Genomic DNA, 26,763 nt, shown 5'->3' with positions numbered 1-26,763 from the left:
ATCAGTATACTTACATTTATAAATACGACGACGAGTATAAGGTTTAGAGGGGTTTTTGCCACCCTTATATTGCATTTTGTGCTCTATAAAGTGTATAGAGTGTGCGATGGTGTTATGTTGGAAAACCGACACACTCAACTGCGTGAATTTAATTTATTTCTTTAGCTGTGAAGGACTAATCCTGCTCAATTGCCCCCTCAACATAAAGTGCAACCGAACCAATGTCTCTTCCTTCGGCTTGCCACTACATGTCTCCGACTACCCGACTTATTTTCTTATACCTTGTGTATACACAGAGATATACACATATATAGAATGAAGGGATAATGCTATGCCTTGCGGTGTAGTTGCGGGCAATCCAACCCCGGTGCTTTAGCTTTAGTCACGAAATGCGCAGAGGGAGCTACCATAGCATATATTCATATACGTATAGAATCATAGTCAAGCCGAGCCAAACCGAACCGAACCAAACCAGCCAACTCGAAGAGCTGAAGAGCTGAAGGTCTCATATGGTTTTCGTATAAAATCGTTCAACAGGGATTTATGTGAATCGCATTAAATGGAAACAACTGCTTGTGATTTGGAGTAGATAGTGTGGGAGTGAAATTGTTTATTTCTGCCTCTGCCGCTTCCTCTGCCAATACTTCTGCCGCTGACTTTGTCGAGGACGAACGAGACGGTGCATTTGAAGTGAATATTAAATGTATTCCATCGAGTTTTGTTCTTTGCGGTGGCAACTGGCAATCGTTGGAATTACTTAGTGAAGTCAAAGAAAAAAGGGGTCGAATCCTACCTATACCTTACTTATATAAAAATATGTAATGTATAGTTTTGTTATAAGTACCCACTCGTCGTCGTAGGTTTAGATATAAACATAAAATGCCTATCTAGGTACAATAAAATGATAAAATGGAACAATCGAACCGTACAAATTACACTCGTACTCGCATTTCTTTTTGTTACATTTTTACATTTTTTGAATTACAAACCAAACAATTTCAACAAAAAAAATACTTCAGCCAAGGTAAAAACTTTTATAGGTAATTTATAGATAATAGACCTTCATTTCGCTGAACGTACATATATGTATATTTACTATACAAGGTGGTAACAATTAATGTCTCGTTGACGCGTACTTTGTACCTGTTTACTTCATAAAGGTCAGAGCATAATTCTGGCATTTGCCACCATTTGCAAAAAAAGAAGAAATGTCTTTCCGCCATCTTGATACCGGGAAAGAATTGAAAAGGAAATACCGATGCACATGGGCTTTGAATGTTTGCACATTGTAATGATGAGAAACATTGAGCACTGTAAAGCATACTACATTCGTGTAGCGCGGCTAAAAAAAAGAATCTCACAGTACGTCCGAAATCAGGCTAAGGAATAAAACTGAATATTTTACTAGAGTATTGTTCATGAAAATAGATACAAAAGTTTCGGTTAGACAAAAGGTCACCTATAGTTTTTAAACCTCTCTTTTTAACTCTTTCCAATAGACAAGTTTATTTTTGAAGCACCTGGCCAGATATGGGATATATAATCCAGTTTCCAGTATTTTTTTAAATAAAAATAAAGCAAAACATAAAAGTCGCACTGGCAGCTAAACAAACATTTTTAAGACAAAAATTTAGTTTCTTAAATTCATCATTCTGAGATTATTTATAGCTTTATATACTTGGATGTAAATATTACCAAGTTCCATGATAAACACAATTATTAAGTGAATTTTTACGAAAGAAGTCATAGTTCATCGTTGTTGTTCCAGTAGAGCCTCCATTAAAAATTTTATAATAATTGTTTTTATTTACTTGTTTTTCTTTTATTACATTTATAAAACAGATAATAATACATAAATATCCTTATAGACTTTGTCATTCACTTTAATATGCGTCGTCAAAAGATTCTTCCTCCTCAAGAGCATCAAAAGTTAATAGTGATAGAACTTCTTTTGTTATTATACCTCGAACTCGAATAGAATTGTGACGTTAGCTTGCAATAAATGGATCAGATGAAATTAAAAGACGATTGAAAAGATCTATATTTGTATCTACTCCTGACGTTTTTCTAATAAATAGCTCTCTAAAATTCCTCCTGTCCTTATTTCTGGCTTCTTGAACCTCTTCTAACAGCTGTCCTATTGGAAAATGCAGGACCTTACTATATCTTTTCCATGAAAAAGAATTTTGTGCACGCTAACTGGTAATATATACCATGGGTATTCAATAAAATATAAGGTTCTTGTTGCAATAATAAACCTTCAAAAACATCTTCGTTTATTCGAAAACCACTTCGTAAAGCTTCCATTATAATGTAAAATCGTTCAATTAATTCTTTGTTTATACCTGTAATTTCTGAAATCTTTTCAGCTGCTCCAAAGAACCGTCTAGCAGTATTATCATCATTCGTATTACCTGCTTGTTGCGTTGACGTGTCTACAAGCAACCCCATCTCACTTCTAAACCTTTGTTGAATCCTTTTTTTACTTCAGCCACTTTGGCTTTATTTTCCGGTCCTCAAGCTTGCCAAGTCAGAATAGGAAGCTTATACGCTATATGTAATAAGTACTCCATAAAACGGTTCCATGAATGTTGCGGAGACATTCCAAAGGTCAGAGATCTTTGATCGACGACTGTTTTATTTTATATCACGGGAGGTTTATTTAACTTGGTTTCGCTCAACATATGAAGCACGTTTGAGAAGACGAAGTCAAAAATGAAAGCGCAGTACATATTTTCCCGTCTATCATTGTAATCATAAACGTAGAGACTCTACAAGAAAATTTTGTTCGCCATTTCGGATAAGAATTGAAGACAAATCTTTTATATCTTGTTGGTTTGAATTAACTTCTTGAGAAATTAATTCAGTGGACTCTTTGACAAAAAAAAATTTGATTGGACGCCAATATCTTATAGATTATGCAGTAAAATTTGTGCATATACCTCAATGATTGTTAACTCAGCTGGATAACAGTTTTTCTTAGCTTTTTGAATGTTTGTAAATGAGGGAAAAAGATCTTTGCATTTTGCGTTCACTTTTTGCCGAATAACATCATATTGATGTTTCGACAAATTACCATCAACCATTAAAAATAATGCTTCTTCAGCAGAAAAGCCCACTGAAGGTACATACTCAGAACTATATCTTTTACAATTCTTTTTCAATTCTGTGCACTTACTGGACAAAGCTTCCGACAAATCTTTCAAAAGCTTGGCTGAATCTCGCTTTCCCATTTTTCGAAGCACTATCTCGCTAGCAAATCTAAACGCCTTTAAATCTTACTTTTTTTTTGATTTTTCAGAACAGTTATTAAAGATTTTTGGTTTTCTTCCAGCTTTATCAAAATTTAGAGGTTTTACGCTTTCAGGTAAAACATAAGGTTCATCAAGCCAAACTGCATTTCATGTCAAAAAACGGTTGCGATGCCTTCCATTTTTTTTTCCATTTTGTCTTCAAGACCATATCTTTCCATTATTAATGACAATACGACGCACGTCTTTTCGATGTATTTCGGAAGTTTTTTCCCGGAAAAGTGAACAAAAAATTAATGGCGGTCGCCAAAACGCGCAAGATAATTTGTATTTATCATAAAGTAAACACTAAACAGATAAATTTAAGTATAGTCTTGCAGCGGAATTATGCGGAATAATAAACTTTTACTCTATTTAAAAAAAGAAAATATTTTATTTTTTCCTATTTCTCACCCTCTCACTATATTTCCAATGGAAATAATTAAATACAAATTATTATGTAATGTTTGTTTGATTGGGCTTTAATGATCAATATTCTTGATGCAATTAATAAAAAACTAATTCATCTTCTGTTATCCGACGTTTCGCTGGCTATTTTCCAGCTTCTTCAATTTTTTTTCAACAATTATTATGTTTTACCTTGAAATATAGTTTAATAATAACAAACAAAATTTTAACATTAAAATATTCGTAGCCTTTTTAATCCTAAGCCAAAGTTATACCAAAAAAAACTTATTCTCTGTTATGTGAATGCACCAGTTGACATCTGACTTTGAAGTTTAATGTTTTCTAATCAGTGTAAACAGTAAAAAACAAAACATGTATTGAATTGAGAAGCTAAACAAATGATCAGAAGTCATGTGGCTTAACTTTTTTTTTCCTTTTGTTCAGTTAGATTTGCGATCTACCACACTGTGGGGCGGAGGTTGGAGAAAACCTAAACACGTACCTACCAATATTGTTGGCGACTTTAAATATGTGCTCACTTCATACCAACGATGGTTTGTGATACACATACCTAGAACTGAAAACTGTTCAGTCTTTTCCATGCAAGTACCACCCAAGGGTAAATTCTCACTTAAACATGTTGTAAATCGTCCGATTCCATGAATTAAAATTTTTTAGAACTCTATCTTCGAATCAAAATCCATCATCGAATTTATGGGAAGAACCAAATAGTGACTTTAAATTCAATTTGTTCAACAAATATAACAACAAGATGTGTCAAAATGTTCTAACAGCACAAATTCAAAATTTAAGCGGAAGGCTGAGTAAATATTTTCCCAAATATTGTACAACTTTTTGAGAACAGCTTATACTTTTCGTAATTCGCTGATAATGTTTGTTTGGTAGATACATTACTTCCAAAACATCTTCTTTCTCTACTGGTTGATGAGGAGTGTTTTATTCAAGGCTGCAAAGACGAAAGTGGAAACATCATAGTAGAACCGCAGTCAATGTTGAGGATGTGGAAAGACTATTTCTGCAAACTATATAACGGTGACGACAGAACCGAATTCCGCTGTCAGGCAGGATGACCCATTGAATATAGACGAAGAAAGCCAACAATAACGTCTTCCCGTCTTCGACGAAGTAAAGATTGCTATATCTAAGCTGTAGCTCAAAAATGCAGAGCTCTTGAAAGCAGCTGAAGATATGGTCAGAAGAATGCGTGTCCAATTAATTGAACCTCAGTATTGTTTGACCGATACTAAAAAATGAAAACCTCTAAACTGCGCCAACTATAGACGAATCAGTTTACTTGACATTGCTAGCAAAATCTTCTCTGAGGCCCATCGTTAAAACCTGATAAGTCCTTATCAGTGTGGTTTAAGACCAGGAAAGTCTACAGTTGACCAAATAATGACATGACAGCAGATCCTGAAAAAAAAAACCAAAAACGTCAAACACACACCATCTTTTTATTGATATCAAGGCCACATATGACAACATCTACAGGGACGAGCTGGATTAGATAGAACCACGTCTAGTTTTTGCATCTTTGCCTAGCTTGTCCGCTTGTGCAGGATGATTATGGACTATTCCCGCTGCTCAATAACGGTTGAAAACAATTTAACCTAAAAAAGCTTTATACAAGGTGATGGGCTGTTATGCGATTTATTTAACACCGTCCCTAAAAGAATAGTGCAGAGCTCCCACGCCAACACTAGTGGCACTATCTTTCAAAATTCCGTTAAATTACTGACATATGACAAAACGTCAATATCGACAGACGTAACTTTTAGGTAGTTAAGGACTTTGTCTTTTTTTTTTTTTTTTTTTAATTAGCAAACACTAAAATTGTTTTTCATACCTTTAATATGCCAAAGACACAGTGTGAGCATTAGGAAAAGAGGGAAGGGTTGGATAGGAGGTGTCGGTGTACATTGGTTTTAAATTTTTGAACATTGCAATGACAGGGAAAGATAGAGCGTGGCAAGGCGTTCCACATTCTCGTAGTACGGCTAAAAAAAGAATCTCTGTACTTCATAGTACGTCCGAAGTTGGGCTCAAGGGTAAACTGATGGGCATTCCTAGAAGCGCGAGTATTACGGTTAAATTGTTTAAGGGGAGGAATGCAACTGGCTATTTCACTAGAGCATAGTCCGTTAAAATAACGGTAAAAAAGGGTGAGGCAAGAAACCTTGCGTCGATGTTCGAGTGATGTAAACGAGTTTATGATATTAATGTCACCAATCATTTTAAAAGCTCTTTTTTGAATACTGTCCAAGAGGCTTAAATAAGTTACTGGAGCACCAGCCCAGAGATGAGAGCTATATTCAAGTTTCGGACGTATATAGGTTTTGTAGATTGTAGCCAGATCAGACGGAGAAAAAAATTTCTTGCAACGTCTCAAAAAACCTAGACATCTTGCGGCATTTTTGGCAACATCGCGTATGTGATCGCTCCACAATAGGTGGTTGCTGATGCACATTCCGAGGATGTCAAGATTTTCTGTTTCGTTGATGCAAGTGCCACTCATAGATAGTGGCAAAGACGGTTTATCTCGCTTTAACGATGCAAGACAGCATTGCGTTTTCGAAGCATTAAATTCCACACGATTTTTTATTCCCCATTGTACAATGCTGTGTAAGTCGGATTTTAATGAGCTAATCATATTTTGCCGTTGCAGTTCCACATCCGAAGAGGAGGGTTGTGAGTCTGGAAACGAATATGAAAAGCTAAGAGTGCTATCGTCAGCGAAACAATGTATTGGATTAGAAGTAGCAGACAGGAGATCATTTATAAAAATGAGGAAGAGGGTCGGAGACAAAACGGAGCCCTGGGGCACACCAGCGTTTATTTTATGAGTTTCAGACTTGAATCCGTCCAAAACAACTTGTATTGAACGGTTCGAGAGAAAATTTCTAATCCAACGAAGAAGAGATTCGTCGATACCGAAAGCACGCATTTTCGATAAGAGAGCAAGATGCCAAACTTTATCAAATGCTTTTGAAATATCAAGGGCAATAATCTTACTTTCTCCAAAACGATGTAAAGATCTGTTCCACTGTTCGGTGAGATGAACCATGAGATCACCAGTGGACCTATTGCTACGAAAGCCGTATTGCCGGTCATTAAGAAGCTTCCGTTCCTCAAGATATTTCTTAAGCTGATAATTAATCAGCGTTTCCATGACCTTAGAAAGAAGGGACGTTAGTGCTATCGGTCGGTAATTTGTTGGAGAAGAAGATTCGCCTTTTTTTGGAATTGGCTGAACAAATGCAGTTTTCCAACTACTCGGAACGAGCCCAGAAGAATAGGATAGATGGAAAAGCTTACGCAGTGGTTTTGCCAGCGTGGAAGAACACCTCTTCAGAATAATAGCGGGGATACCATCTGGGCCAGCGGATTTATGAGTGTTGAGATCTTTAAGAACTCTCGCCACAGTTCGAGTACGAAAAAAGATTGGTCCCATAGAATCATTTACGCGTTCAAGAACTGGGGGAGTCATGACACTATCTGGTAAGGTGGAATTTTCGGCGACCTGCCTTGCAAATAAGTTGGCTTTATCAATAGAGCTAACTAAAGGAGTATAATTGACAACAAGCGTAGGAACCGAGGAAGAGGAAGAATTCCTCATGTTTTTTACAAATGACCAAAAATTCTTACTGCCTTTGGGACATTGCAGTATCTTTCGCCGTAATTTTTGGTCATGTAAAAATTTGGTCCTTCGAATATAGGCGTTGCAGGCCTTCCTGACTTGCTTAAACTTTTTCCGGTTTTCCTCAGTTGGGTTGGCTTTAAAACACCGGAAGCTCACCTCTTTCTCCTTGATAACCTCTTTGCAGCTCGAATCGAACCATGATTTAACCTTGGGTTTAATACTTTTAACCCTATTCGGGATAAATGTTTCCATTCCCAAATGAATCATACTAGAAATCATATCTGCACTGGAGTCTACGTCGCTACCGAGGAAGCATAGCGACCAGTTAAAGATCCTGAAAAAATTATTGAGACAGTTGGCTTTCTCGTACTGCCAAACGGTTCTCTTTGGAGCTCTTTCTTTAACTGGATTTGTTTGACACGAGAAATTAGCAGATATAACACTATGGTCCGATGTGCCTAGAGGCGTCAATACACTGATTGTGTACTTATCAGGATCAGAAGTGAGAAACAAGTCAAGGGTATTTTCTGCTCGGCCGTTAACGTCCGATATTCGAGTAGGCTCATTGACAAGCTGAGTAAGATGGTTAAACTCAGCAAAAATCTCAGCACACATTCCTTCGGGCGTTGTCTGGCCCGAATGGCGAAGCCACGAAGAATTGTGAACATTGAAATCGCCCGTAATAACGATTTCAGTGTGAGGATACAGGGAGACAATTCTTTGTATGGAGTCAGACAGAGCATCAAATTCCTGAGAAGTTGAAACTCTGTCCAGGTTTGGGCTCTGTCTACCTAGGCTCCGCTATAAACACAGAAAACAACAGCAGCGCTGAGATCAAAAGGAGAATTAGTCTTTCTAACCACTGTTTCTTTGGGCAAATAAAGCAATTGAAAAGCAAAGCCCTGTCTCGAGCGACTAAAGTGTCGCTATATAAGATCCTCATCATCGCCGTCCTGCTAACGGTACAGAAGCATGGACTATGACTAAAGCGGATGAAAACATCTTGACTCGTTTCTGGAGAAAAGTTCTTCGCGTGATGTACGGTCCCGTATGCATAGAAGGTGAGTAGAGGAGAAGATAGAATAACAAGCTGTACGGGCTGTTCAGCCACGTGGACTTAGCTAGAAGGGCGAAAGTCTAACGACTGACATGGTTGAGTCACGTAGAGCGCATGTAAACCAATGCTCCGGCCGGAAAGCCTTCCAATCCAAACTCACAGGACAAAGCAGCAGAGGAAGACCGCGGATCAGTTGGCGCGTATAAATGGAACGTGACCTCAGCCAACTTGGAATACGCAACTAGAGACATCTAGTTAGGGACCGAGCTAGAGGAGAAGTTTATGTACTGAATCCTTAATTCAAACATAACTGTCGCTCCACCCTCTGAAGTAAGTAATTTGTTTACTGCATTTATGTACTTACCCCGTTGATAATTTAATTTTGTAATTAAATTTCCTTTAATTTTTAAGGAAGAAATCAGCCTGAGTTAACTTCTACTTCAGATCTTCCTTCGAATTCCGAAATTCCTTAGGGGTCAATCCTGCAACCTCTACTATTTTTAATATTTGATTTCCCTGAGGTTTAAATGTTTTTAGATATACGCGATTTGTAAACCTACTTTAAACTGAACTCTTAAAAGATATGTATCTATATTTGTATGACTGAATATATTTCGCCTTTATTCTGATTAATGTTAGTCCTTTCAAAAAGCAATACAAATTTTTTAAGAATAAATTAAAAAAGCAAGGAAACTTTAATTAAGTGTTATTGAAGCATGTAGCTGGAAGGATGTGAAGTTAATATTAATTTCGTTATAAAAGAATATTTTGTGAAGCTTTAAAATACTCTGAAATAGTATACACAAAATACAATGCTGAAATTTCTCTTGTCATTCATTCTTCGATAATAATTAAAAAAGTATTTTCTTCACTTCTGTGTAGATAAGTTCCTATTTAAAAAAAAATAAGGTAGACTTCTTTTATAGCTAACTCTACTCAACTTACACTGGTTATACAAAAACAAAATGTTCCAATAACAATATTATAATATTTTTGATAAAAGTCCAGAAAAATTAGTACTTTTCAAATGCTATGGCTACATGTTGAAATATTGTTGAACTGCGAATTTTATTAAACCTTAGCTGACAGCTGTAAAATGTTCTTTTATCAAGGGTTGCCAACGCTTCACTATCCAAAAAGTAGTAAGTTCAATTGTGTTGTTAAGTTTGTGGAACACCATCAGAAAACCGATATCAGATAAATTGCTGACCAAATGGAATACGAAGCAATAAAAGAAAAGTCAATAGTTAGAAAATCCAACTAATTTCTCACGACTCACGCCTTTTTTCTTATTAAAAGAGAAAGTTAAAAACATTTTGAAATTTGTCTGTTAAACCGCCACATGTCATTGTTTTATATGTTTGTCTAAAAAGAAAAAGGTGGAAAAAAGAGTTAATTACAATTATTGATTGTAGGAATATTTACAAAACAAAATTATAACTTGAGTCTTTTGAGTCAAATTTGTCGTATGCATGCACAAAACCAAAATAGTTAAATTTCAACATGTGAATATTAATTTTCCTCGCTGTACGCCATCATCAAATGGCTTGAGTTTGAGTAAAGTGGTAATGTGTTTTTTTTCTTCTTCTTCTTGTATTTTCATTGTGTTAAAATAATTATTACTTTGAGGTTATTTCCCCCGTTGCCCCCGCCGCGTCGCCGATTCCCATCACATCACCAACAAAGAAAAGGGTTTTCTACAAAACTAATTACATTTAATGGAGTGTAATTTTATGTTCATGAATTTATTGCGATCAACATGGTTCGTTTGCGACCCTTTCCCTATAGTACATAGTTCCTTCTTCTTTGACTTTAGTTCCATTCGAAGTTCGGATACTCAATGCTCAGTGCTCACAGCTCATAGTTGATTGGATTCGCAATTGCAGAAACTTATATGCAGGGAGCTTCTTTATAAGTAACATAATATCTCTATAGTTGTTGCTTTTTGCTTATAGCTAAAAATTAATTGCATTAAACCCTTCTCTGATCTGCTGGCATATGTATCTTTTAGGTAGTTTTGATCACTTAAGGGATTGTTGTTCGAGTTCACAATAATGCACTGTAAAGAGCACATCACATCGCATTAGTGCGTCTTTTGTCAATATATAAAATCAAGCAAAGTATAGCATCTATACCCGGTACCTAACCTATCTATATACTTGCTAGAATATTGACAAGAAAAGAAATGTCCCGCTTTTTATATTTCATGCGATGTTCGTTTGGTTTTTTATTATTAGTTTTTTTGTTGTTGTTGTATTTTATTTATGTCAGTTGGGTTGTCCTTTTATATATCGTGGTTGGTTATACAGAAGTCTTTCTATAAGTGAGTAATTTGAACAAATTGAATGGAAAAAAGAAACTACTAATATTTCCGGTTCCCTGGCCATTTATTGAAATGGAGGTAGTATGATGATGGAGTGTATACCGTTCTTACTTGAATATACCTAAGGCTACTTTGGCAGAATGCATGCGACAACGACAATATAGTATAGGGGCGACTCTAGACTTCTAGAGCATTTACAAAATTAAAGGCAACGTAACATACATACATATATCCTACCTCTATCGTCTTTTAGAGAGAAATATGGTATGTCTCTTCATATCAATTATTCCACTGGCCTGACCCCAATTACTTCAGCTTGATTGCGTGAGTCGTGAGTCCGTGAGTGCAGTACTCGTGTAGCATAAAACATGATGTTGTTTTTTATTTCTATTTTTTATTTTTTTACTATATCTTCACATAAATCGCTATCGGTGTTAGATTTTGGCAGGCTTTTAACAATTGGATTTATCAATTTTTACTTTCCATCGAAGAAGTCAATATAAATTTATATTAAAAAAAAGGTATACATGATTTAAGATCGGTGAAATAAGATAACCATTTGGTTCAAAAAGTTTTAAACATGTGCACCATTATATGTATGATGCAATTAATCAATTACTATGGGGTAGCTTATATTTTTCTATTTTATATACTTCAATCAATTTATTAGGGTGACGTATTATAATTAATTGTATGATGAAAAATAAGCACTTTACGCCTGTCATTTCTGAGATCACAATCATAAGTGTGATTAGACTCTTTTCCAAAAACAATTCATGTGGAAAGATGAGATCAGTATAGAAAAGAGTTTTATAGTAACCTAGTTGGGTATTTTGATGAAATCACTTTTGTAGCTGAAGGTTACCCAAGTGGCACACATATGAATTTTGTAACAAACTTGTTAAATTCGCGTTACTTGACATTTTTTTTAAATAATGTTTCTGAATAGTTTTTTTTTCTCATCTTTAAAAACTTAAATGATTGAAGTTGCATTTATGTAACATACGTGTTTTTGAACCCTTTCTCTTTCGATATAAATAACTGAGTAGTAACAGTGCTGTTTCAGGCAAATGTATAACTAAACCGTAACCTATTGCAGAGTTGTTTCGTAATCTTAGTTAATATTCTAAAACTGAAAGTCTTTAGTAACTCATAACTCATTAGTAAGATGCTAGAAACTGAACAAGGGATTTAAGAGTTTCAATTATGTTTTTTTTTTTGGCGAAATGTTAATAACTTCCGAAAGGAAGTTATTGAAATCGGTCGGATTGGTTTAATAGAAAATATTGACATTTTTCTACGTTTCAAGGTCCCTAGAGTCGAAATAAAAGATTTTTAGAGCGATATCTGTGCGTGCGTGTATACGTACGTTCGCGAAGTTTTTTTCAGTGACCAAAGCTCAAGAACCAGTAAAAATATCGACTCCAAAAAAATTTTGCTATACAGATAATAATGCAGAAAGATGCAGAAGGAGCTCTCAAAAAAATTGAGTCTGGGGTTTTTTTACCATAGCAATTTGAAAATTATGGTTAACCCTAAATATCTAACTAACCAATAACTCTAGAGACTTGAATTAAATTTTGTATTTAATATTGTAACGCGATACCAAACAAATATATCTTTGGGAAAAATTCCAATAAACGATTCTTTTTAATCAAAAAAATTGAGAAAAAAAAATATTTGTCATCTTGAACATTTTACGGATAAAAAATGATTTTATCCCCAATCCAACATTGTGCAACAAAGAATAACGTTTTTAATGTCTGATAAAAATTTAAGACAAATCGAGTTGACAGTTTTTTTAACAAATAATAAAAACCTAAAAATAAAACATTACTAAGAATTGGTAAATTAGTTTTGAACTCAAATAACTTATCAAAATTTTGAGGATATGGCTTTAAAATAATTTAAACTCATAAGAAATGTTGTTTTAAACATTCGGAACAATTTAGAGAAAAATCGAATTGACAGTTTTTCTACAAAAAATAAAAACCTAAACAAAAAACAATACCAAAACTTGGTAAAAATTTACTTTCGTCTCAAATATTTATTTAAAAATTAAAAATATTGGTTTCAAACTTTTTTATTTCACAGAAAATATTGTTTTAAATATTCATTTGTTTTTTTTTTTCATTAACATCCAACAGTCCGTTTTCTCATAAAAAAAAGCTACTAAAATTGGTAAAAAATTGTTTTCTACTAAAATCTATTTAACAAAACTAGATTTTCAAACTAAACTATTTTATTATGTGAGAAATATTGTTGGTAATTTTAAAATATTAACGAATAATTCAACCGACAACTTTTTTAACCCAACACGAAAATCTACAATCTTTTAAGCAAGATAAATCGACAAACGGGATGACAAGTTATGAGTGTGGCTCGCATCCCAGCCTCTTTTTTTTTTATTTTCGTATAGAAATTCCCTTGAATTCAAAACTTATGGTGAGGGTGCTATATGACACGTAAGGCTTATAGAGTTTAGCTGTATAAGTAAAGAGTTCATCTAAGGATTTGTTACTAATTTAATGATATTAACCAAGAAGTGGTTTACTGTCAAAAACACCAAAAGTGTTTATTTTACACAATTTAGAATTTACAAAATCTTTAGTAATGCTTTAAATTTGTTTTTTTTTTTAAGATCTGAGAAAAATAGCAAATTTGAATGTTCTTAAGTAGAAACCTTGAATTAGAAATCGCCAATTTGATATTTACTTTCAATTCCATTTTACTTTTTTGACACACATAAATAGTGTAAGGCTTTCTTTTAGTGTATTTTATTTAAAATTTAATATTACGAAAAAAGATCACATTTTTTTGACAAACTTTCTCATTTTCTATGTTTCTGCATCCACATTTTTTTTAGCATTCTTTGAATTTGTTAGAAAGACAGAACAGAATATATTATTTTTGGGAAAAGCTACAATTAACACAATTTTGAACATTTTTGAGGAGGGTAATTATTTCTTCAGATGACTTCACATTGCTGCCGAGCAAATTTCTGAGTATTTCACATAAAACTGGACACTTCCCTATGAAAGTTATAACATCTTCCCTTACTCTTAAGTATATAAGTAAGACTTATCATTTCTCTTAGACTTAGTTCTCTTTTCGAAAGTATTACGTTCACATAAATTGTGATTTAGAAGGTTGTTCGTTGATTTATGCACCGAGGATGTAGCTTTATTAATAGCGTTGACTCTCAGTTTTTCATTAAATTTGCAATAAGATTCATCAACTATTCAAAAGTCCGTTCTACAGTAGGCAACATGGTCTTCTATCTTCTTATACCACAGGTTTTTCTTCTCAATTGTTTTCAATACTAGAATTTTTGGAAGTCTTTCATTAAAAACTTTTTTGATATAATCAATACGATATTTAATATTTTTGATGGAAAGCGGTGATAGTCCTGTCGCAATTGAAATCATAAAGTTTGGGAAAGCATCTTTTAATGAAGAACCTTTGAAGTTTTTCGTGTATTTCAAACTTCTCCCCTCCCCATACCTGTGCTGCATAATAGATTCTGCCACTGCAACAATTAACACTATTTGATATTGACTGCTTTGAGAAGCATTTTTTCCATGTTGCACTTTTGGATTTAATCAGCTTTTCTTTAAGGTGTGTTTCCATATTAAGATTGCTGGTTATGGTAAGTCCTAGATATTTATAGGCTTTAACAATCTCGATTGGTTCTCTGTCATGGTACCATTTCTTATTCCTGGTTGTTCTAAAAGAACCATTCCGGAATATCATTACCTTGGATTTGCTCAAATTGCCTCAGGTTTCATAACTGGCAATACACATTTAGTCGGTTAATCATCAAAAAACTGTAGGGTTTCGGGCGAGTAAGTAAACAATATGATGTCATCTACAAAAAGCAAGGTTTTTTTGAGTGTAATTTATATTTCAATTCCATCAGGGAGAAAATCAATCAGGTCCTACATGAACAAAGCAAAAAGATCTGGGTTTAAATTGCATCCTTGCTTGACTCCCATCTTGCATTCGAAGCTCTCCGACTTTTCGGCGTCATTCCATATCGCTGCCTTATTTTCGTCATAGATGCTTTCTAGTACCTGCCCAAATTTTTCTGACATCCCATAATTGTAAAGCTTGAAGAATAGTGATCGTCGTTCTACGGTATCAAAAGCTGCATTGAAGGACAAAAATATATTGATATTCTTTTTTGTTCAAAAGAGATTGCCGCTATACTTTGCAAAAAATATTGGCCACTTCTAAAACCTGCCTGAAACTCCCCAAGAAACTTATTATCATGAATCCAAGGAGTCAATCGGTTATTTAAATATGATGCGAATATATTGTAGGTGGCGTTGAGCAAGAATTTTCTTGGTGTATGGATCATTTGAAAGCCCTCGGTTTCTCTTTCCAATGATGTAAAGGTTATAATACCCAAACGAGATTCAATGCCTCTGTTTGCTTTTTAAATTGCTTAGGCTCATGGTAAGTTAGGCATTTTTGGTACGCATTTGCTTCTTTTCCTGAAAACTTAATTTCAACATTCATGTACATCTACAAGCTAAATTGTTCAAGATATCTTAACCAAATTACGCATGATTATACAAACTTTAACCAACTACCTTATACTGCCTTATTTTTATCCCCCAAATACAAATATTTAAGTATTGAAAATATTTCTAAACTACATTTTTTTTTGATTTTCGAAAAAAAGGCATTTATGGCAACATTTATCATTTTAGTATATGAGTAATATTTGTGAACAGAGTCCTTGGATACAAGAGCAAGTTCTCTCGACCAAGTCTCACAAATAAGTGCTGAGATATGACGGATGAAATAACAGTCTGATCTTAGGTGCTTTCACATATAATATGTCGTCTCATTGCGATTGTCTAAACATAAAACCCTTATTCTTCTATTAATCTTTCAATTTTAAAATTAAAATTTTTCTAAAAAAAAAATGATGATGACATATATTTTTTCTTCTTTTAGAACTTTTTGAAATTAAAAAACTCCTTCTCATGGCAAGCTCTCAGTTTTTATTATTTTTCTAAGCCAACATTCTTCAACTATTGCAAATAATCATATTTTACCTATTCTTTGCAAAGTTTTAATTATTGAACCCACAAACAAAATTAAATTAAGGTTATGCGGACTTCTGCGCTTGATATCAGAAAATTATCATTAAGTGATTTTAAAATCATTATTAAGAAATCCTTAATAACTATTTAAATGGCAAAGCTGAAGAAATAGCTTTGAATTCAGGTTTTAATTCATGACTGGCCAGCTTATAAAATCTCAGAAGGGCCACAATTGGTAATACAACTATTATAATATATTTTAATTTTAAGTTTCTAAATTTGTATTTCTAGAAACAAATTAACATTCTCTAGAATATATTTATTGCAATTTCAACACAAAGATCAGTAATGAAGATTGTTGATTTTGCGAAGAATTGTTCTTAAATCTCTACATGAGTACTTGAAAATGGAGAGTAAATTCATCTTTTAAAGCAACAAATTGCAGCAGAAACTGTTTCAAATTACTAGTCAAAGATAACGAAGTATCAAAACTGTGAGTGTCATTTGCAAACTGCAGAAGAACCTGTATCAAATTACAACTCAAAAGATGCAATTTAAAAAAAAATAAGTATCAAAACTTTAGTTGTCATTTGCAAACAAATGTTTTTGGTCGCAGTCTAAGAAAACAAGGTTTGAAATTTACCACTTGTGTTTGTGGATTTAAAACAAAAAAAAGATTCATAAAATGAAAACAATTTCAATCTACAAAGTCCTGATGAAATGTACGATAAAAAAAAAACATAAAATTGATCCAAATTAACATCAAATTGCAATTCGCTGTTTGTAATATTTGTTTTCCTCAATCGAATCATTGCTACTCAAATGTAGTGAAGTATGATTTTTTAGTGTCACAGGTGGTATGCGAAATGCTTTAGCTCAGTCTCAAAACTCATTATTTTGAGCTTTTGCTATCATTCCTATGCAAAATCGTTTTGAGACAAAACTCACTAAAATGTGATCGTTCTTTTGGAGATCTATTTCATTTGAGACATTTCCTTATGCAGAAAGAAGGCATTATCTCATTTAAATGAGGTAAGGCTTGTAAAATGTTGAGACTGGAAATTGAAAAATGTCCCACGAACCGCAATGGCTGAATATTTAAAATTGTTTGCTCCTGTTGGGTCAACAGGAAATTTTAAGAATCTTTATTGGTTTACCCCAACGCGTGTTGAAATCCTAACGAATTATTTGTTTGAAAATCGCGATACTTTTCGAGGCGGTCGGTTCACAAATAAAACCAAAATAATGGTATTTTTACGATTTCTTTTTTGATCCTGGCTTTCAAAGCGGTATTGGCTAAGATTTTTTATTCGATCAAAGCACAGTTTCCAGGATTATTGTCGAAGTAGCTGAGAAAATTGTAATTAGGAAAGAGGAGTGGATCAAGGTTTCCAATATGGTAGAGGATAAAGATGCTGCAAAAATAATTTGGCTTAGAAAATATAAATTCCCATCCTGTATTGGAGCGATTGATTGCACTCATGTGCGAATAAAGAAGCCTTCAATGCATAGCAATGAATTTATAAATAGAAGAGGAAGGTAACACAAAGCTTAAGTTCACTCAATAAATATTCAAGCGACATGTGACGGATCAGAAATGTTTACAAGTGTGGACATTTCATGGCCAGGATCGGTGCACGATTCGAGAATCTTTAAGAATTCGGATATTTACCAGACTCTCCTTGAAAGTTCAACAAGTGTACTAGTTGGCGACGAAGGCTATGGACTTAGTCCATTTTTATTGACTCCGTATCGGAATCCGGTCAGTGCCACCGAAGTTAATTTTTTTTTAACTATATTTTAACAAAAGAGAGAGTCATCATTGAAACGGTGTTTGTACAAATTAAGAGTGGCAACCCGTAACACACGTAATTATTTTAGCGTGTTTTATTCTACACAACATTTCAAAAGCATTCCAGAAAATACGAATGAAAATGATCAAGAGGAAGCTGCAATGGAAACAGAAGAACAATACCCCTCTCATCTCTTTCCCTTAAACGCTTGCAACCGAATTAGAGGATTCGTCTCTATTAACGGCCGTCTTTTCCGCTCCTGTACATAATATTAAACATGTATTAACATAAATTAAATAAATGCTCTCTCTTACCTTCAAGCCTGTTTAGAACGGGATTCGAAATTTCAGGACCTCCATTGAATAAATCCCATAACTCTGTTTCCCATTGCTTGAGTTCAATTTGTTTGTTCCCAGTTTTGTTTTTGTCATTTGTCTTTGAGTCTAGTTTTAATGTTTGTTATTTTTTAGATATTTGCTCTATTTTAAGGTTTTTTCAATTTTTTTTCGAATTTTGCCTTAAACGCTATTAGTTCGCTTTTTTTCTTTTTTTTTTAATCCGGAACTTTGCTTTTTGTCAAAAGAATAGTATTGTTCTTAATAAAATTAATAAGAAAACTTTTAACATTGCAAATTCTCAATCTCATAAGCTTGAGCTCAGACTCGTAGCTCATGCTGAGTAAGTTTGTTTCGCATAATACCCAATATCTTCATTTTATGAAATTGCAAACAAAAAGTCGCAATTTACTTATTTCGACGCCAAGGTACAAAACTGGATTCATTTTTGTGATTTGAAGCTTATTTTCCTGATCTGGGGGATCACGAATTCGAAAAATTGGTACTATGTATCTATTTGACTACTTTCAAACCAAGGAGAATCGAATAGTTCTAGTATTGCCAACTTTATTCTTATGAACTTTTGAATAAACGAGAAACTTCGTAACTCGAAAGTAAAATTCAAAACAAGGCAAAATCGAAAATAATCACTCTACATCAAATAAGTTTGCTAGGTTAGGTTAGGTTATAGTGGCTGTCCAAGATAGAATTGGACACACTTAGGCCAGTTTAATGGCCCATTGTGATACCACATGAATCCTATGTAATTCTTGAGTTTTCGAGCTAAAGCAGGGCATGTGCAGAGAAGATGAAGAACCGTTTCTTCCCCTTCCTTACAGCTTCTGTAAAAGTCATTTGAGAATACGCCTAGTCTCGCGGCGTGCTTCCCTATTAGACAGTGTCCGGTTATGACACCTATTATCGAGCTGATATGCGATCTGCTAAGAGAGCTAGCACCTTGAACGTTTTAGATCCAGTGTTGGCCAGATGTTTTTTGTGGCCTGCCCTCCTCACAGCAATCTGCATTAGCAACAGTTTACATGTAGCGATTGGTATGCCAGTACTTGCCAAACGTGGTAGAATGGGCTGTACTGTACCGTTCCTGGCGAGTTCATCTGCCTTACAGTTACCTGGAATGTCTCTATGGCCCGGCATCCAGCAAAGGTGAAAATTAAACTGTTGCGCCATCTCCATTAGAGATGATCGACAGTTATGGACTGTTATAGAGTTTGTAGAGACAGAGTCCAGAGATTTGATAGCGGCCTGGCTGTCAGAGAAAATACGGATATCAGATGTTGATATCACGTTTTCTTTGAGCCAAGACAAGACTTCCTTAATCGCCAAAGTTTGCTAGAGAAGTTTTATTTTTGTCAAAGTGTAAGTAAAATGTTAAACATTAGTTCCATCTACCACACAATTACACCGGAAATCCGTAATTTTTGCCAGAATCAGCGTTTGGACTTTCGTTTCTCTTCCTAATTCATTTCAAAATTCATCATCAGCGGTTACATGACTCTTTCGATTGAAGTCAAAACTTCGGCAAGTATTCTTGACATGGTTTATTGTGCAATTTCAGCATTGTTGTCACCACCGATTTGGTTTTTGTAACCTTCTGTTGCCAAAAAATTCAATGCTGCTGATAACTTAATGATTATCGGAACAGCATTTTGTCTTCTGTGAGTAGTCATGTCGGATAATTTAATGTCGGATAATTTAATGTAGACGGTAGCTGTATATTTTTCACTAAAAATGCGTTCAAATATTCTACCGTATATTAGTATATAAACGGTGATTTTTTAAGAGCTTGAGAACTTCTTTAAAAAAAAACGCATAAAGTTTGCAAACTCTCATCGATTCTTTATTTGAAACGTTAGATTGGTCCATGACATTTACTTTTTGAAGATAATTTCATTTAAATATTGACCGCGTCTTAGGTGGTCCATTCGGAAAGTCCAATTTTGGGTAACTTTTTCGAGCATTTCGGCCGGAATAACCCGAATTTCTTCGGAAATGTTGTCTTCCAAAGCTGGAATAGTTGCTGGCTTATTTGTGTAGACTTTAGACTTGACGTAGCCCCACAAAAAATAGTCTAAAGGCGTCAAATCGCATGATCTTGGTGGCCAACTTACCGGTCCATTCCTTGAGATGAATTGTTCTCCGAAGTTTTCCCTCAAAATGGCCATAGAATCGCGAGCTGTGTGGCATGTAGTGCCATCTTGTTGAAACCACATGTCAACCAAGCTCAGTTCTTCCATTTTTGGAAACAAAAAGTTTGTAAGCATTGAACGATAGCGATCGCCATTCACCGTAACGTTGCGTCCAACAGCATCTTTGAAAAAATACGGTCCAATGATTCCACCAGCGTACAAACCACACCAAACAGTGCATTTTTCGGGATGCATGGGCAGTTCTTGAACGGCTTCTGGTTGCTCTTCACTCCAAATGCGGCAATTTTGCTTATTTACGTAGCCATTCAACCAGAAATGAGCCTCATTGCTGAACAAAATTTGTCGATAAAAAAGCGGATTTTCTGCCAACTTTTCTAGGGCCCATTCACTGAAAATTCAACGTTGTGGCAGATCGTTCGGCTTCAGTTCTTGCACGAGCTGTATTTTATACGGTTTTACACCAAGATCTTTGCGTAAAATCTTCCATGTGGTCGAATAACACAAACCCAATTGCTGCGAACGGCGACGAATCGACATTTCACGGTCTTCAGCAACACTCTCAGAAACAGACGCAATATTCTCTTCTGTACGCACTGTACGCATTCGTGTGGTTGGTTTAATGTCCAATAAAGTAAACTGAGTGCGAAACTTGGTCACAATCGCATTCATTGTTTGCTCACTTGGTCGATTATGTAGACCATAAATCGGACGTAAAGCGCGAAACACATTTCGAACCGAACACTGATTTTGGTAATAAAATTCAATGATTTGCAAGCATTGCTCGTTAGTAAGTCTATTCATGATGAAATGTCAAAGCATACTGAGCATCTTTCTCTTTGACACCATGTCTGAAATCCCGCGTGATCTGTCAAGTACTAATGCATGAAAATCCTAACCTCAAAAAAATCACCCTTTATATATGTACAAACCTTTTCCAACTCAACTCCATTATTTTGGAATTATCCCTTATTCTTCTGCGTTTAATTTGCTCGTCCCGTTGTTAATTTCCTTGAAAATTTACCAAATTTCAACGGTGTCCTTTTTGGTAATAATTATTGAATCAAAAGTAGAATTGAGTTACATAGTAGGGCAACTGATCTAAGAATTCTTTCCGTGGTACTGTACCTATTGGACTTGAAATTGAAAAGAAGTACATAGCTTTCTACTTATACATTAATTTCAATTGGGTTAGTTGTTTTGACATCCTTTTTTTCAGGACAGAAAACAATCACCCGGGCGCCATTTAAGATAATGCTTCATCATAGTCAACCTACCATTTATAAATTTCTTATTATTGACTATTTTACTTCAAAATGTGACAAGGTAAGTTTAATTTTATTTGAAAGGCAAGAAAAATTGAACAAAAGATAAGGTTAAATACACAAATTAATTATCAAAACGAATGTTTTGCAAATTTAAGTATATGAAATTATAATCCTATATATTTTTTCCCTTCCAATTAGTATTCTGAACTCGATTAATTAGGTTTGTGTCCTTGAGTTTTATTTTTTTGCTCTCCTATTAAGGACCATCAGTTGCAAAGAAATTAAAAGAATTTTTTTATTAATTCTATAACTTATTTTTTCGTGCCTTTACTCAATAAATCAAAACTTTATTTTTGTAGATAAAAAGCACATGTTAAAGAAAAAAAAATAAAGAAAAAGTATCCGAAAATCAAGCCATAAGGTTAAATTCATTCATTCGATTTTCGAAGAATTCTATTACCATCACGCAAGTCTCTTAATTGCTCATATTAATTAATACCTATATTTTTTGTTGTTTTATTTTTTTATATATTTTGCAAAATTAAATTGACACAGATGTGAGAACGGCAAATAAATTTCTCAGTTAAACTAAACGACAAGTTTTACTTGAGAAAAATAAAAAGAAATTAATTTCCCCCCCCCCCCACTTTGCATTCCTCATGCTCTTAAGTAGGACTGTACAGTAATAAAGTACATAGCTTAAGGTACATCCATACGTAGTTCCATTATGAGAAGAACAACAAAACATTCAAAAAATGAAGAAGACGAGAATAATTGTATGTCTTGAATGATTTTCAAAACAAACTATCTACATATTCAATTATGGTAATTTTTCCTGTAGGCACCTCCGCCAACCGGAGCCTCCACCACCGCCACCGCTACATCAGCGCTCCATACGAGCGAATAATAAAGATACTTTCTGGGTAATTTTAACTTACAAATGGACGCGCGCTGGCTTTAGTTATTGCTGACTCTTGTGTTTATTTTATTTGGCACACCATGATCATAGAAAACGGGAACCTAACCGAACCGAAACCAGAGACTAAAGACTAGAGACCTGCAGAGCCATCATACCATGTTGATATTGCTAATGGAAACCAAGCATCTCATGCGATGCCTCTGACTATGATGATGATGATGATGATGAACTCTCTGGGAAACGTCCGCGTTCCAATTGGTACTTACCTAATACCTACCCATATAATTTTCTATTTCTGATCCATTAATATGTTATCAATAGATTGTTATTTAATGGCTTTCCTAAAAGCTATTGATATCTACAAGTGGTATAGGAATATGTAGTAATTAAAATAGGCTTTTTTATTATTTATGTTTTGTATATGTAAGTTTCTATAAGTCCCATTAGATGAAGGAAGAAGAAATATTTCTGTCTATAAATATCAATTCAATCTAAAGACAAAGAAATAATAAATTAATTCCCAAATAGGCAGGTTTTATGAAGAGGCGCTAAGAGCTGAAGAATTAATGAGTAAACAATTAAATTAAATTAAATAACAATATTGACATGTCTTTGATTTGATGATGACAAACACAAGATAGGATTTATAGCGATATTATTTCTATTTATTCCCATAATCATGTCAGACTTAAAACCTTATTTAAACCTTAATATAGGTACCTTCTTTAATTACCAGTAAAAGATAACATAACATATAATTACTGACAATTTGACCTTATCGCAATTTATTTAAAAGGTCACAGAGCAACTAAACAACATAACAATTACAATTTAACATTTAAATGCATACATATACACTCAGTTCCACTCACTACCAGTACCAGCACCAGTTACAGTAACAACCTACCTAAATGCTTAATCAAAGATGGCCATCTTTGTTGTTTTCATTCTTCTTCTTCTTTTTTTATTTTTTTTTAATTCAATTTGACCGCAATTATGTTTTCTTTCAATTTCGTTCCTATGGCAAAATATGCAATTTCTCTTTGCGACAAAAAATCCTTCTTCTCTTAAATTGCAAAATTCAAGAGACTAACTGTATATGAGTGTAAAGGTGAACTGTCAAATTCAACTGTCATTCATTACTTCGTTTTTCCTTTTCTTTTATACCTACTCGTTCCATTACCAACTTAATTTTCTTTGTTATTTTGTGTTTCCTTTTTCATTTTCTTCTTTTTCTTTTGCTATTTTTTACTTTGACCTATGTGCTCATGAGTCTATGAGTTCCATTTTCCAATTTTCCGTTTAATTTTTCTTAACCGTTATGTTCCTCTTTTGTAACTGTAACATAAAATAGAAACAACAACAACAAGCAAATACTTCTAACAGAAAAAACCGAAACTGCATTTCGTGGGTAAAATACTCTCTTTTGCAAATTGGAAAATACAGGAAAATAAAGAAGGAAGTAGAAAGAAATAACAAAACATTCAAAGAGAGAATTTTACTGTTACAGAAAATGTTATCATCTTTACAGTGGTATAACGTTGGTTAAGGGATAATTTTATTGATTATTGTTCCTTTTACCCTTTTTTACCGAACAATAAAGTGAAATGCATTTTATTGAGTGAACTGTTTTAAATGGGTACTGAAGGAATGTACTGTACATTGTACAGGGTGTGTTGTTGGGATGTGATTTTTTAAGTATCGATGAAAAATTTTAACACTTTATGGAATTTTAAAATAAACCCTGATAATTAGTATGGGGTACAATTGAGATGGTCAAGTGGATCCTCTTTGTTATTTTAAATTAAATTAAAAAAGCTAAAGCTTAAATTTGAAATAAAATGTAAAAGCTCAGTCTTATTATCATCTTAAGCTTATCAAGGATGTTTTTTGAAGGATTTTCCAATATGTAGTATTATTTTGATATTTTCAATTGAATGATTATTTCATTATAGGTAAAGAGGAATGACTTCCATGGCTGCTAAATTACTTCCAGCGCTGCGTTTGAAGCACCACATCTTGTTCATAGAATTTTCGAATTCGCTAATATTTAGTACCCGTGGCGGAGGGTTGTCATGCCAAGGGTCTTAGGTTCAATCCCTGCCTACCTAATTTATTTTTGTACGCCCTTAATAACTTCACGACTTGAATCTTAAAGGTCTTTTATAAATTGAGAGACATTCGAAAAACCTTATCTTTTATATATGTAACTTATAAAGCAAAACCCGCAACAAATAGTGACACGTTAAGGTTGAGAGACTTTCGGTAAGTTCATTAATGTAAATATACTGTTCAAAAAAACAGTCTGAAAGCTGAAATACTATGAAACCTGCAATCATATTATTTCCGATGCCGCTCAGCAGAAAAATGTCAGCATAAGATGAGTAGGTAAAATAATTGAATATTTATTAAATTTTTGGCAAAAAATATAATGATTTTCTAATAATAAGTTGAAATATAATATTTATACGTATAGAAATAATTTGTTCCATTCAAAACATTTAAATAAGTCCTAATAAAACATTATTATGGGACATTTTGAAAGAATTTGGTTAAGACATTAAAAACTCTAAAAACTACTTTGATGACATTTATTATTTGTATTCTTACAGTAGTTTTTCTGTTCATAAATACATTGCATGAATTTTGTCAGCATGGCTTGGGCAACTAGTTGCATTTTTGAACTCATTCTTGGATTCTGATAATAAATATATATTTTTCAATGAAAATTCGGTAAATGTTGAAGTCTTTGAATGACTAAATTAGCAAAGACATGACCTTGCTGATGGTGTTCAACAGGCTTAGTTATTTTGTTAACACAAATTTAAAGGTCTTAAACCTTTTCATTTATGCATAATATTGTGTAAAGTCGTTTGTCATATACGTAATTTCAAATATTGACAGGGAAAACCCTCAGTTTTCGTGTTAGCACTACAGGCTGAGCTATAGACGGAATATTCTTCACATCGATTACTTCTCATATCGGCTATAGTATTCCACCAGTTTCACCGAAAAGTTTAGATGTTTCAGGTTCTGTGACTGAAAAATATTCACGATTTTTGTATTGAGTTTTAAAATTGCAATGCAAATGTAAAAGCGTGTTAAGTTCTGTCTTATGGTAATAACCTAGTTCTTACTTGTCAAATGTCACACTGTGCGATTCAAAATGTATTTCAAACAAATTCAATGAATAATTTACGGAAATCTCTGAAAAGTTAAAGCCGTCTTTTGATTTGTATGTTAATTGCAACTCTTCTTATCAACGCAGTTTAGATTCCAAATATTTACAACCTAACAACTTTGATTTCGATGTTATCTTCTCTTTTGAAACTTATAAAATTATTTTATCATTGGTAAACAAAAACTCTTGTATGTACTTTAGTCCAAATATCTAGTAACTTACTCAAAAAACAACAAAGAAGAGAGTAGTTTTGAAATGACGGTGGGTTGTATGTAACGCTTTTAAGAATTTTGTATGATATTGTCTCGAAATTCTTAGAAGTGTTACATACAAACCACTGTCATTTCAAAACTGCTCTCTTCATTGAGATGGTTCAGACGGTTCTGAGTTCTAATTTATGTCACCTATTTTCAACATTTTTTTCTGCTGCAGCTTTCTCGATTTTATTTATGTTTTTTGACATTTAAAGCAGGGTTGCTAATAGAACATTTTGCTCAATGATTTTTTTTTGTTCCTTTTTTTTTTGGGGAAAAAAATATCCATAAATTATGTCAAATATACATTTTTTGGACTTAATTATTTGAATTTCACCAATTATTTAGTTTTGTTAAAATATCTAATTATTTCATGGATTATATACCAAATAAATAAATATAAAGCTTCTCGCTTTTTATTTAAAAAAATATTTTATTTCAGTCAAATTAAAATGTTTATATGGCAATACAGGTTTTATTTAATTTGTTGGAATGATACCAACATTTACATGTGAAATCACAATGATAGAGCGCTCCTTGTTGTGAAAAAAGAATTAAATTTTGGATCTCAAATTGAGATCCAAACACAAAGCAGGATCTTGTATTGTTGTTGTAATGCATGTAAATCCAAGATCCGGATCAGATCATGGTGACAATAAAACGCGGCTAATGTTTTATCGAGCTGGGGTGGATCATATGGAAGCACTTTAAGAACCTTGTTGATTTCTCAAAAACTACTAATTAGAATCATTTGCAACAAAAATCGATTAAGTAAAAGTTAGCCCTTATTCAAGGATTAGGGAATTCTACCTTTGAGACACCTTTACTAAAAGAATTGTTCAAGCAAAATGGTAACTCGCAGTTATATAATCTACGTAAAAATAACATGCATCTTGTTAATATTCTTACTGCCCATAAAACTCATTTCTCTAACTTTTAAACTGTGGCAGCACCCAAGTCATTGAATAACTTACCAAAATCTTTAGGAACTACTCAAAATTTAAATGTATTGTCAAAGAAACTTTGATGTATAAAAACTGAATATTTACTTTTTA

This window comes from Eupeodes corollae, chromosome 1, assembly GCF_945859685.1.
Source record: "Eupeodes corollae chromosome 1, idEupCoro1.1, whole genome shotgun sequence".
Classification (NCBI taxonomy): Eukaryota; Metazoa; Arthropoda; class Insecta; order Diptera; family Syrphidae; genus Eupeodes; species Eupeodes corollae.
Note: the sequence above shows the minus strand (reverse complement) of the source record.